At 46.7% G+C, this 12,685-nt stretch overlaps 1 protein-coding gene and 1 long non-coding RNA gene across 4 annotated transcripts in view; one reads left to right on the top strand and one right to left on the bottom strand.

The window, feature by feature from the left end:
- The window catches only part of LOC135220669 (glutamate receptor 1-like), a 713,951-nt gene that overhangs the window by 79,054 nt on the left and 622,212 nt on the right, over positions 1 to 12,685 (top strand). Inside the window, exon 2 of the mRNA XM_064258041.1 lies at positions 1,925 to 2,074. The gene's annotated coding sequence lies outside the window, so the exon portion shown is untranslated. The remainder of the gene's footprint in view (positions 1 to 1,924; positions 2,075 to 12,685) is intronic.
- The window catches only part of LOC135220670 (uncharacterized), a 108,719-nt gene that overhangs the window by 37,616 nt on the left and 58,418 nt on the right, over positions 1 to 12,685 (bottom strand). For 2 of the 3 annotated variants that reach the window (XR_010315752.1, XR_010315753.1), the window contains one exon: positions 2,382 to 2,518. The exons of the other annotated variant lie outside the window; for it this stretch is intronic. This is a non-coding gene — a long non-coding RNA (uncharacterized LOC135220670). The remainder of the gene's footprint in view (positions 1 to 2,381; positions 2,519 to 12,685) is intronic. 3 annotated transcript variants of the gene reach the window in all.

Here is a 12,685-nt window from a genome sequence, read left to right as displayed (position 1 = left end):
ACTTTTGAATTGTTGCTTCCCTTCAGGAAAAGATCCATTTCAGTCAGTAGGGATTTCTATGGATAGGAGAGTCCTATATCTTTGGCCATGATAAGCTAAATTGAACAGACACTTCCTGGAAATTGTTGGGCTTATTTGTGAGTCCAAAAGATTTCAAGAAAGTAACCTAGACACCTTTGTTAAATCTGATGTCGTCAATGAAGCAGACCTTCAAGTTTGCCCCTGAAGTGAGATTTGTTTTGATTTTTGTGGTCTCCATTTGCCAGAGGGTTTTGGAAGCAGGTATACGGTCTCATTTCCCCAACCAGACTTCCTTTGTCTCTAACACACTGGTGGAGATTCTACATGCCAGGGGGCAGTGAGACTTCTCTCTGTCAAGTTGACTTGTTAATATGAAGAGATTCTGAGCGTAAGGATTTCTTTTTCTTCTTCTAGAGATTCTGAGCGTAAGGAATTTCTTTTTCTTCTTCTAAGTCAGTCGCCATGGCATCCATGTAGGCAACCTCGTGGCTTCATCTCTGGTCAAACCTTTTGGATAATTTTGTAATAAAGTTGCTTGACATAGACAAGATGAAACTTTAGAAATGTTTACTGGTGGCTCCTGTTGGGAGAAAAGGACTATGACTTTCCTCTCCAACAAATCAGTGAATCTGTACGTGATTTTTTCCTGAAAAGAAGAGTGATTCAGTTTGTAGCCTCATCTCTGGACAAGTTTGGTTGAGAGTAACCTAGGGATGCAAAATAGATCGGTGTTGGGTGCTTTCTATCTGAAGAGCAGGGTTGGGATGGCGATACAATTTTCCTTTGGGTTTCCATCTCAGGCTCTGGCTCAAAAGGGAGGAAAGGGGAAGAGAAGGGGGGGGGATGCTATAGTAGACAGACCACTTCTCCAGCAGCCATCAACTGGGAGATGCTGGTCATCTTAGGATTATCCAAAGGTGTGGCCTTATTGGCAGACATGAGGACAATGCTAGAAAGGAATGCGCTGGAGATCACAGATGCCCATTTCCAGCTTCTACAGTTCACCCTTCCTAGTGAAGTTGACTGGAAGCTCAAGGCCAGTCATCAACCTCACTCTTCCTAAAACAAAACCTTATGATGCAAAAATTACATTAAATATGGACACAATAAAATAATGTTACAGAAAATCAAGGTGAAAATACTGTGGATTAATTTATCACACAACAAAGTGTGAGATCAGTGAGGGCAGTTTTATGCTTTATGTAGACCTGAGGGTTGCATATATGGATAGCTCTCCATGAGGACCCCAGAAAGAATTACTTTATTTGCAAAAGGATAATCTTATCGTCTAAAGGCTTTGTGCTTTGGACTGGAAAATGCTCAGGGTTCATTTGGGATTCACCAGTTACTCTGGGACAGAAATAGCATCCTCATATTTGATAAAACTCTGGGGTTCGTGATAAATTGGGAGACAAAGTATTACGGCTTGCTAGACTCTTTCCACTAGACACTCACGTTAGCAAGTTCAGGAGTTCAGGGAGGTAGTGGTCTTATCCACCCCATGATACTGTCCCTCTAGAGTGGGATGTGAACTCCCATTTCTCAGCAATAACAGAATGAAGAACAAACAAGCCAAAAGCAGCACTATTTTGTTTTTTTTAATCCTAATTTTTGCCTGTATACATGACGATGAACTCTTGTTTACTCTGCCCATTTCTAAAATAATCTTTCCCCTCATGCATAAATTCAAAGCTTTTAAGCACTGAGACTGTTGGACAAAGCAATACCTTAAAAATGTTAACACTAGCATTGAATAAGATGAAAAAAACCATGTGTGCAAAACTACAACCGATTTACACAAACCAGATCCTTTACAACATTTAAACAAAAAATACACAGAAAATAAAAGCAACACTGTATGGGAAAATGAAGAAAATTACCTAACTGTATTTTTCTTGAACAGGTCTGAGGCTAGCTGTGACACTGACAAGTGTAAAAGCAATCAAAGTAATGTATGTCCACCTCCCTTCCTCTGTTTTTCGTCTTCCCACAACTGACTCGAGGTATCAAGCAAACTGCTATATCCATCACTGACTCTTCTTGTTCATCAAAGGTAACCATTCAAAAGATTGTTTGTCTTCTGTACTTAATGGATTTCTAGATTTCAAAAGCACAGATGCCCTAGAACAGTGGTTCTTAAACTGGGGTCCACATGCTCTAGAGCAGTGGTTCCCAAACGGGTCCACGGACTCCTGATGGTCCAGGAGAAGGACTTAGGGGGTTCATGACAATGAAAAAATTAATATTTTTTTCAACTCCGGGAAAAATTATGCCTGTTTTCACCAATTTTGTTTTGTATTGAATTTAAAGTAAAAAAAAAAATACTGAAAATATTCAATGGTTTATTTATATATACTTACTTTGTGCAGGAATTTGCAAACATTAGACGTACTATGTTGCCCACCATGATAATGATAACTTTCGATTGGCTGGGGTACTCAGCTGGGACTCATTACATCTGGGGGTCCTTGGTATGGTCAAGTTTGGGAACCACTGCCTTAGAGGATAAACAATGATTAATATTAGATTATTTTCAGATTGCCCTTTTTTCACTGAGAAATTGCCCTTTTTTCACTGAGAAATATATGTATCTTAATTTCCTTCAAGTCTTATTAAAAAGGATTACTGCATCAGCTCCATTAATTTTGTATATAGTATTCTCTATTTTCCTTCATAAATATAAATCTATAGTATAAGTAAATATAAACTGAAGTTTTTAAGGGTTCTAACTTCTAATCATGGTTTTTGACATTTCTGCTCTTCGTGCTGCATTCAAGGAATAAATTTCCCTGCCAGACCATAAGTAACATTTTCATAATTGCTTCATGAATTTGAATGCATTATATATATATTTCCTTCTCACTCTAACATGTGATAACCCCTCCATTCTCATCCCTTTTTCTAGAAGGTTATTCTATCTTCTTTTTCTCATTAGGTGTGCAGCACAGATATACTGGAACACTGATAATCCTTTAGGATAATGCTTAAATTTAAAAATGGGGGTTTGTATGGGGTGAAATTATGTCACAGAAGTAGGTATTATGGAAAGTAAGACCTTGTCTTCTCAGTGCTGTGATTACAGATAAATATCAAAATTAAAGCTCATTATTGTTGATTGGGAGATTGGCAATTTCATACAATCAACTTACCTGTCAGATATATACATAGCTAAGACTCCGTCGTCCCCGACAGAAATTCAAATTTCGCGCCACTCGCTACAGGTAGGTCAGGTGATCTACCGGCCTGCCCTGGGCGGCAGGACTAGGAACCATTCCCGTTTTCTAGCATATATTTTCTGTCGCCGGTGGTATCAACATCGTTGCTGCCACCTCCTGACTGGAATTCGCTTTTCTAGACAATTGATCATCTTTTAGTGGACTTTTGGTGACGTACCTGGATCGTTGTTTTGGCATTCGCTACTGTGGACTGGATTTGGACTTGCTTTTGATTTTTCTTCAAGAATGTCTGATTCAAGTGGTTGTGTGAGAGTGTGTGTGAATGTAGGCTGCAAGGTGAGGATACCGAAGGCTTCGGTTGATCCTCACACTGTATGCCGCAAATGTAGAGGTTTTGACTGTTCTATTTCTAACACCTGTCATGAATGTGAGAGGTTGAATGTTGAGGAATGGAAGACTCTAACTTCTTACTTGAAGAAGTTAGAGAGGGATAGAGTCAGAAGGGCGGCATCTAAGGGTGCGGGTAGTAGTACAAGGCCTATTGAGCCTTTTAATGATTCTAACTCTTCTCTTAACTATGCATTTGATTCTAATTCTGTATCAGGGCCCTCACTGGCTTTACATTCAGATTCGGCCTTGGAAATTGCTGAACTGAAAGCTACTCTTCACAGGATGAAATCCAAAATGGCTGCCATGAAAGGTAAGGATTGTGAAAGTGACTATTTTAGTGAAGTGAGTGTCCCCAGTGTTGAGGGGGCGTCTGACCGTCTCTGCGACGCTCCCAGGCCTAGACCTCTTCCAAGCTCCCAAGCCCAGAGGAGAAGGAAAGTCGAAAGCCGTACGGAGGTTGTGGAGAATTCCCCCCGGTCAGGCGTCCCTTCAGCAGGCTCTGTAATTAGACAGACTGCTCAGGACCGCTATAGAAAAGCGTCCTCAGAGAGTGCTTCTCTTCGTCCGCCTCTCCTCTCCTAAACGAGGGTGGAAGGATTCGGACCTTTCCAGGCCCCTGAAAAGGCACTGGAAAGATCCTATTTTGGATTCAAGCCCCGAACGCTTTTCGGAAGAAGCGCCTCCCGCGATCAAGAAGGCTAAGAGGGTTTTGACGTCCCCTGGCTTGGACAAAACTCCTTCGAGGTCTCCCTCTCCCGTTCAAGAAGACGCCGGAGAAGCTTCCAAGAGGATCATTTTGGCTGTGAAGAAGAACAGTTATCCGCCTTGGTAGGAGTCCTTTCGAAGGATCCCCCTCGTAGAAAAGACGTGAGGCTTCCTGTCAAGAAGTTTCGTCTTCCTTCTCCCGCCAGGAGTGAGGCTCCTGTGGGATGTGAGGCGTTTGAGATCTCTTCTGATAGAGACTCTTTTGACGATTTTGAAGCGCCAGACAAGAGCGAGGCGCCAGTCAAGCGCGAGGTTTCCTCCAGACGAGAAGCGTCTTATAGGATTCAAGCGCCAGATAAGCGTGAAACACTTTACAGGCGCGAGGATGTAACCAGACGTGATACGTCTGCCAAGCCAGCAGCGTCAGCCGAGCGCGAGGATGCAGCCAGGCGAGAGGATTCAGCCAGGCGCGAGGCGCCAGACAAGCGTCATCCATACAAGGATATAGCACCCGAAAGGCGCGAGGCGTCAGCCAGGCGCGAGATTTTAGAGAGGCGCGAGGCATCAGTCAGGCGCGAGGCGCCAGCCAGGCGCGAGGCGCCAGCCAAGCGCGAGGAGCTAACCAGACGCGAGACCTCTGAATTATTGCAGAGGAGCTCTGTACATGCTCTTAGCCCCTCTCCTATTAGGAGTTTGCCTCCCGTAGAGAGAGTTATTGGGCAGGAAGACCCAGAACGAGAATTGATTTCTCCTTCTGATCCTATATTGGAAGAGGACTCAGAAGACGAGACTCACGGCAGAGAAGGGCTGTCTAACTATAAAGTTTTGACAGCTCTCCTTCTTCAGGAATACGGAGATGCCTTGATCCCTGCCGCTCCTCCTCCTCGTTCACTTTTTTCCATGCTCCCAAGACGCCGAAGTCGTCGGACTATTCTGAAGATGAGGCCGACGATTTCTATGAAGAGAGCTCTTCAGTTCGCTGGATAGCTGGATGCTAACCAAAAACCAAAAAAGGAGCTAGTCAGAACGGTGTTTTGCATGCCTCCCGCTAGACTTACGGGCAAGAGAGGTATTTGGTACCAGACTGGGGAGAATATGGGGCTCACTCTCCCAGCTTCGGCTGAAGCTGACTTTTCCAGTCTGGTAGACGCATCCAGGAGACATAGCCTTCATACGGCTAAGATAACTTGGGGTCTTTCGGAGTTGGATCATCTCCTCAAGGGAGGACTTTTCACATTTTGGAAGTCTTCAACTTCCTAGATTGGTCCCTTGGGGTGATGTCCAAGAAGGCCCATGCCTCGGAAGGACTCGATCCTGACGTACTCCTTGCAATATTGTCGTGCATTGACAAGGCGGTACAGGACGGCTCAGGGGAAGTCTCTTCCTTATTTGGAGCCGGTCTCTTGAAGAAGAGATCTGTTTTCTGGGCTCAGCTCGTGGTCGCTTGCGCGAAATATCCTTTAATCTATTATTTCTAGGGTAAATGTACTAACACATACCAGAGAATAAATAAAATAAAGAAAAAGGTCAGTATAACTGACTCGCTCACCCTCTAGGAGGGTGTCGGTATGAACACTAGGCGAGTGAGACCACACCACGAGCCAAATGCCAATAGAAATCTCCCACTACAAAACCCTCCCAAGAGGGGAGCCGTCCCACAGAGGGAGCAGAGACTCGTACTACTACTACGCCATCCCATGCTTGCGACTGCTGCGCCTCTAGTGGCCATCCTTTTCAGTTAGCTCACACGAGTCGCACGTGTTATTTTTCTCTCTGTGATTTTCGTGCCCTTTCTTCGGATTTTCGATAATGGAGCGTGCAGCTATTGCAGCAGCTAAGTTAAGTACTCAGTATTTACGGTTAGCGAGTTTTTTCCGTCCCCTGAGACGGTATTTGCACGTTTTTTAGGTTATAGATACGTTCTCGGGGGCTGGAAGCATGGCAGCATGGTCCTGCCGCATGCTGGGTTCGTTCTTGGTCTCCCATACCTAGAACATCCCTTATTATTCTACGCTCTATTTGCATTATCCGTGTTATTAGGTCTACTCAAGTTGTTATACAAATAGTATTTCACCTTATGTAGGCTTTTTCCATCCAGACCCTAGTCCAGGTTCTTAGTATCGGCCCCTGTCTAGCTTTGAGTGGTAGACTTGCCTTCGGGCTAGTCGTACACTCCTGGATTTTTTCTCCTGCTATTTACCTTCTCTCTTTCATTTTTATTTATATATTATATTTATATGTTTTGTTATTGTTAGGTTAGTTGGCGTCTGGCTTAGCCTAGGTCATGGCTCGTAGAGTCCTAGTATACCGTTGATCAGCTCGGTCGCTTCCTCATAGCTTCTCTCTGATCAGTTGGTTTTAGCCCTATGGGCCTATATGCTACCGCTTTTCAGTTCTAGTTGCTTCCCGATAGCTTCTATCTGATCAGTTGGTTGGCCTAGGCTTGGTTACCGTATCTTTGTTACCGCCTCGTGGTCACTACGTGATCGCGAGTTAGCCAGTCGCCTACCAGTCCCCCTCCCCCCCCTCTCCCGCTCTCCCATAGAGTCGGGCGGGGGTGGGTCGGTCTGTCCTTGCTCGCCTCCCAGCATGCCCGAGCCTGCCTCCCCCCCTCCCCCCCCCCCCTCCCGCCACCGGAGGGGCCCTGGCCTGGGAGTTCCGACAGTCCCTGACTCCGGTTCCGTACCTCTCCCGCTTCTCGGCTCGGCCGGGTGGTTAACGTTGTGGGGGCTCTGGCCTTCCCCCCCTCCCGTTACTCTGCCTTGTCGCTCCGGGTTAGCGCGAGTCTGTATGTCATCTCGCCCTTCCCTCCTTACTAGAGCTCCTCCCTATCGGAGTCCTGGTATCCAGCGGAAGGGTATAGTCCACCGTAGTTGGGCCGGAGCATACAGTAGGTCTTTACTAACCGTACCGTATTGCTGAGTTACTACACTCCGCTCACTGGACCTAGTCCGGTTCACTTGCATGTAGGTTTAAGTTATCTTTAAGTTTATCTTAAGTTTCTTAAACCATCCCCGCCCCTCCCTTCATATTTACCGGATCTCTCCGGGATTATAGCCTATTCAGGCAATGCAGGGAGGGGCTATGCCCAAATTTTTTCCGAGCTCCGCCTCGTAACGGAGTTCTTTTGTCCTTAGTCTGTAAGTGTTACCCCTTTAAGATACTCATGTGTCTTCCCACTTACAGGCCACCAACTGTGAGCATCCGGGATGTTCCGCTACACTTCAAGACCCCTGTGGACACGAAGTTTGCCGGTCCCATGCTCCATGCGCGACTCCGCACGGGGACATCCAGGTCTGGTACCATGAAACGTGTACCATATGTTATGATCTGGTGAGCCAGCTTTTGGAAGGCGTAAGTATTCCATCTCCGCATGCCGCTCCGCTTCTTTAGTACTTAAGTTTTCATCATTACTCTAACTTAAGGCATCTAGTTTAAGTTATATTCTAAGTTTTAGTTTTAAGTGATTCTTAAATCTAAAATATACCCTCTCTTACAGGCTCCGGCAGTAAGAGATACGGCATTGGCTACCCTGCGGGCCTGGGTCGGAGGTTTTGGCAAGAACGCCGCCAAGGGTCAGCCCTACATACTGGAGAAGCGTTTAGCTCTGTTAATCTTCCCCGGGGGCAAGACGACTGGGTACGTCGACCCGGCAGAGGCAGACCCTTCTATTGCCTTTATCCAACAACAGCTGGCGGCCTCCTTAACTGAACAAGACCAGGATATCTCCACGGATGTCGCAACCCTGGATAATAAATGTTGAACTATGGTAGGTATAGACGGACCTGTTGGTCGAGGTAAGTAATGCAGGTACCCAAGGGTCCCCCTTGGGATTGACTGTTTCTTCTACCCCTGCAACTTCACCATCCTTCCCAGGCTTTACCGGTGATGAGTTATATACTCCTCCAGAGGCTTCGGTTAGGCCTAAGATCAAGTCTAAGCATATGACCTTGACTAGGACGTCATCGTCCTCGAAGAAGACGTCCTCGTCTTCTTCTTCGCGTAAGTCTCCGGCTCGTAATCCCGGCCCAGACAAGTCTAAAGGGTCTAGCTCCGGCTCAAAGTCCTCAAAAAGTAAGCCTAAGGAGAAATCCCGCACCCCGGCAGTATCACCAGTTCCACTACCTTTGGTGCCTATTCAAAGTCTCCCCTCCACCTCCGCAGCAGCTCCGGCTCTGGACACCAGTGCTGGCCTGTTGCAACAGGTGGGTGACTTGGTAGGCTCCCTTAAGACAAGTATGGAACATATGATATCTCGCCTGTCGGACAGGATAACTTCTCAGGACACGATTATAGCCGGCCTAAGAGAAGCCCCTCTTGCCTCTCCCTCAACCTCTAACACTAGCGGATCTCAGCTTCCCCCGTATGACTCGCTGCCCGCTTTCTCCATGAACAATCCTTGGAGAGTAGCGTCTTACGCTCCCTTCCAAGATGGTCTCATCTCCATACCGGAGTTTGGAACTCGAAGAATAGAGGACTTCGAGTTCTACCCGGAAGGCCTACGGCCTCCCTTCATAGGTTACGCTAGGCTCACGCCTGCGGCTATGGTTAGAGACGACAGGGTACCAAAGGAGACAGTCCTCTATTCTCGGGACCAGGCCCAACGGGAATGGCTTAGATGTCTAGACGACATGGACTGTTCGAATACTAAGATTCAACCATTCAAAAGTCCCTTTACCATTTTCACGATGGACGAAGGTACCCCGCTCCCTTTCCTTACCAAGATAGCGAGGTCGACCATCTCAGCAGCTCAGAAAGGGGAACCCATGCCTCAGCTGAAAGAAGCAGACCCCACTTCTCCGTTGCTCCCGTCAATTGGAGAATTATGGGAGGACTTGCCTAACACCTTCACAGCCGGCAAACTCAAACCTGACTGTGCTATGGAGCAGTTTGGTGAAAAGCTGCCCAGGCTCCCTGATAGTCTTATTCAAGCGGAGTTTGACTCGAAAACACGACTAGCCAGGTCAATCAACCTGATGGCTATGTCTGAGGTAGCAACCATGGCTTATGGTTCAGAGCCAATTTTTAAGCTTATGACCAAAGCCCTGACTCCAAACGGTGCAGTCAGACATGTTCGAGTTTGCCACGGCTAGAACAAATTGTAGAAAAGCATGTATTGCTAGAGGCAACCATTCGGCATGAACCGAATAGGTTACTTTCTTCCAACATCTGGGTGCGCAGATCTCTTCCCAGAGGCTATGGTAAAGGAAGTACAAGCGGAAGCTACGAGGTTGAACCAAAGCCTTAATGGACCGTTGGGGTCTTTCGGCTAGGAGAAGGCAAGACTTGACACCAAAAGGTAAGGGACAAAAGAAACCTAGACGTTTCCAACCTTACCACAAGAAGCAGCCGCGCTTCTCTCAACAAGTTCCTACAGTGCCGTTAGTGCAGACAGCTCAGCCCTCCACGTCTAAAGGTGGTTCAATCACAGCCTATTTATGTGATATCCCCTCAGCCTCAACCCTCCACCTCATACGCCACTCTCCAGCTTACAATCCAGCCTTCGAGAGTCAAGCTTCTCAGAAGTATGACCGCTCGAACGGGAAGGGAGGCAGAGGTAAGCGGTCCTTTCGTGGGAGAGGATCGGGAGGCCCCTTCAATAGGGGAAAGCACTTCAGAGGAGGTCGAGGGGGTTACCAGAACCAATGAGGAACTTCAGGTAGGAGGGAGGCTGTTTCACTTTCGCCACCGGTGGAACTTCAGCCAGTGGGCGCAGAGCATAGTGTCAAAAGGGCTGGGTTGGAGCTGGTTGAAACGAAACCCACCTCCAGCCAGACCTTTCCGCCACTTCCTTCCAAGGAATTGACAGAATACGCAAAGGACCTCCTTCAGAAAGGAGCTATAGTCAAAGTCAAGAGATTAAAGTTTCAGGGTCGCTTGTTCAGCGTCCCAAAGAAAGGCTCAAACAAAAGAAGGGTAATCTTAGACTTGTCCCGCTTAAACTTAGCCATCGCTGCGACAAGTTCAAGATGCTCACGATCTCACAGGTGCGGACCTTACTTCCCCGTGGGGCCGTCACCACCTCTATCGATCTTACAGACGCCTACTATCATATCCCTATTGCAAGACACTTCCGTCCGTATCTGGGATTCAAGATAGGAGACCAGACGTTCTCCTTCAAGGTAGTTCCGTTCGGACTCAACGTGGCACCCAGGGTGTTCACGAAGCTAGCGAAGTAGTAGTTGCAACAGCTCAGAGCTCAAGGGATTATGGTAGTAGCGTATCTCGACGATTGGTTGATCTGGGCCCCATCAGTCGAAGAATGCAACAACGCCACACTGAAAGTGATCCATTTCCTAGAATATCTAGGATTCAAGATAAACAGATCCAAGTCCAGACTCACCCCAGAGTCAAACTTTCAGTGGCTAGGCATTCAATGGAATCTATCCTCACACACTCTGTCGATTTCCATCCACAAAAGGAAAGAAATAGCGAAGTCAGTCAGGCAATTTCTGAGTCACAAACTAGCATCAAGGAGAGCTCAGGAAAAGGATCCTCGGCTCTCTCCAGTTTGCTTCAGTAACGAACATCTTTAATGAAAGCCAAACTGAAAGATCTAACCAGGATCTGGCGCTCTCGAGCGAATGTCAGGTCCAGGGACAAGCTATCCTCAGTACCTCTGATTCTAAAGCCAACCGGCTTCGGCCGTGGCAAAAGTCAAGAATCTGTCAGTGTCAGTCCCTCTTCAGTTCCCTCCACCAGGGATTACCATCCACACAGACGCGTCCTTAAGCGGCTGGGGAGGGTACTCCCAAGTCAAAAAGGTGCAAGGAATCTGGTCACCCCATTCCGTCAGTTTTATATAAACGTACTGGAGGCAATGGCAGTCTTCTTGACTCTGAAAAGATTACGCCCACCAAAGTACTCCCACATAAAGCTAGTCTTGGACAGCGCAGTGGTAGTACATTGCATAAACGAGGAGGCTCCAAGTCACGTCATCTAAATCACGTCATGATAGACCATCTTCTCCCTGGCAGACAAATTCAGTTGGCATCTTTCCTCCACCCACATAGCTGGAGTAAGAAACGTCATAGCAGACGCCCTATCCCGATCAGTACCCCTAGAATCGGAATGGTCTCTAGACGAGAGTTCGTTCCAATGGATCCTTCGAAGAGTCCCAGGGCTACAGGTGGATCTTTTCGCATCACAAGCGAACCACAAAACTACCCGTGTTATGTTAGCCCCCAACCTGGACCCTCTGGCTTTACGCCACGGACGCCCTGCTCTGGAACTGAACAACTGGGAGAAGATTTACGTCTTCCCCCCAGTGAATCTCCTTATGAAGGTCTTAGACCACTCAGGACATTCAGGGGTCAAGTGGCTTCTAGTAGCCCCAGACTGGCCGAAGAGCAATTGGTATCCTCTGATCCTGGAACTGGGCCTTCGTCCCCTTCGGATCCCCAGTCCCAAGCTCTCCCAGTCAGTACAAACGAAGACTGTGTTCGCTTCCTCAGGGATTCTCAAAACCCTAACTTTATGGATTTCATGAAGTTTGCGGCAAAAAGAGATGCGAATATTGACCCTCAGAATATTCTTTTCTGGAATCCGATAAAAGGATTCAACTTTGAGGCAGTATGATGCTGCCGTCAAAAAGTTAGCAATCTTCCTGAGAGAGTCAGATATCAGAATCATGACAGTTAATTCTGCTATTTCCTTTTTCGGAGATCTTTATTTGAAAAGGGTTTAGCAGCTAGCACGATTACGACAAACAAGTCAGCATTGAAAAAGATATTTCAATTTTGGATTTAACATAGACTTGACAGATACCTATTTCTCGTCTATTCCTAAAGCATGTGCTAGACTTAGGCCCTCGGTCAGGCTACGTCAGTTTCATGGTTCTTAAACGATGTTCTAAAACTGGCTTCCGAAACCGATAATGACACATGCTCGTTTATGATGCCTCTAAGAAAAAAACTCTGTTTTTGTTAGTCTAGCTTCAGGAGCAAGAATTTCAGAACTGTCGGCTTTATCCAGAGATCCGGAATCATGTTTCAATTCCTTCCCACAGGGGAAGTGCTACTTTCTCCAGAACGTAGCTTTTTAGCAAAGAATGAAGATCCTTTGATGAGGTGGGAACCTTGGAAGGTACTACCCCTTCCACAAGATGTTTCCCTTTGCCCGGTTTCAACCTTGCGAGCCTTTCTATCCAGGACCTCCTCTTCCTCATCGGGACCCCTCTTTAGGAGGGAAAAAGGTGGCACTTTATCACTAAAGGCATCAGGCAACAATCCTGTACTTTATCAAACAAGCCAATCCTGACTCCTTTCCAAAAGCACATGATGTCAGGGCAGTGGCCACCTCAATTAATTACTTCCAACATATGAATTTTGCTGATTTAAAGAAGGATAGCCGGATGGAAATCGCCGACAGTGTTCAAACGTCACTACCTTAAG

The sequence above is a fragment of the Macrobrachium nipponense genome, chromosome 2 (genome assembly GCF_015104395.2).
Source record: "Macrobrachium nipponense isolate FS-2020 chromosome 2, ASM1510439v2, whole genome shotgun sequence".
Taxonomy (NCBI): domain Eukaryota; kingdom Metazoa; phylum Arthropoda; class Malacostraca; order Decapoda; family Palaemonidae; genus Macrobrachium; species Macrobrachium nipponense.
This window is presented reverse-complemented; position numbering and strand designations above follow the sequence as displayed.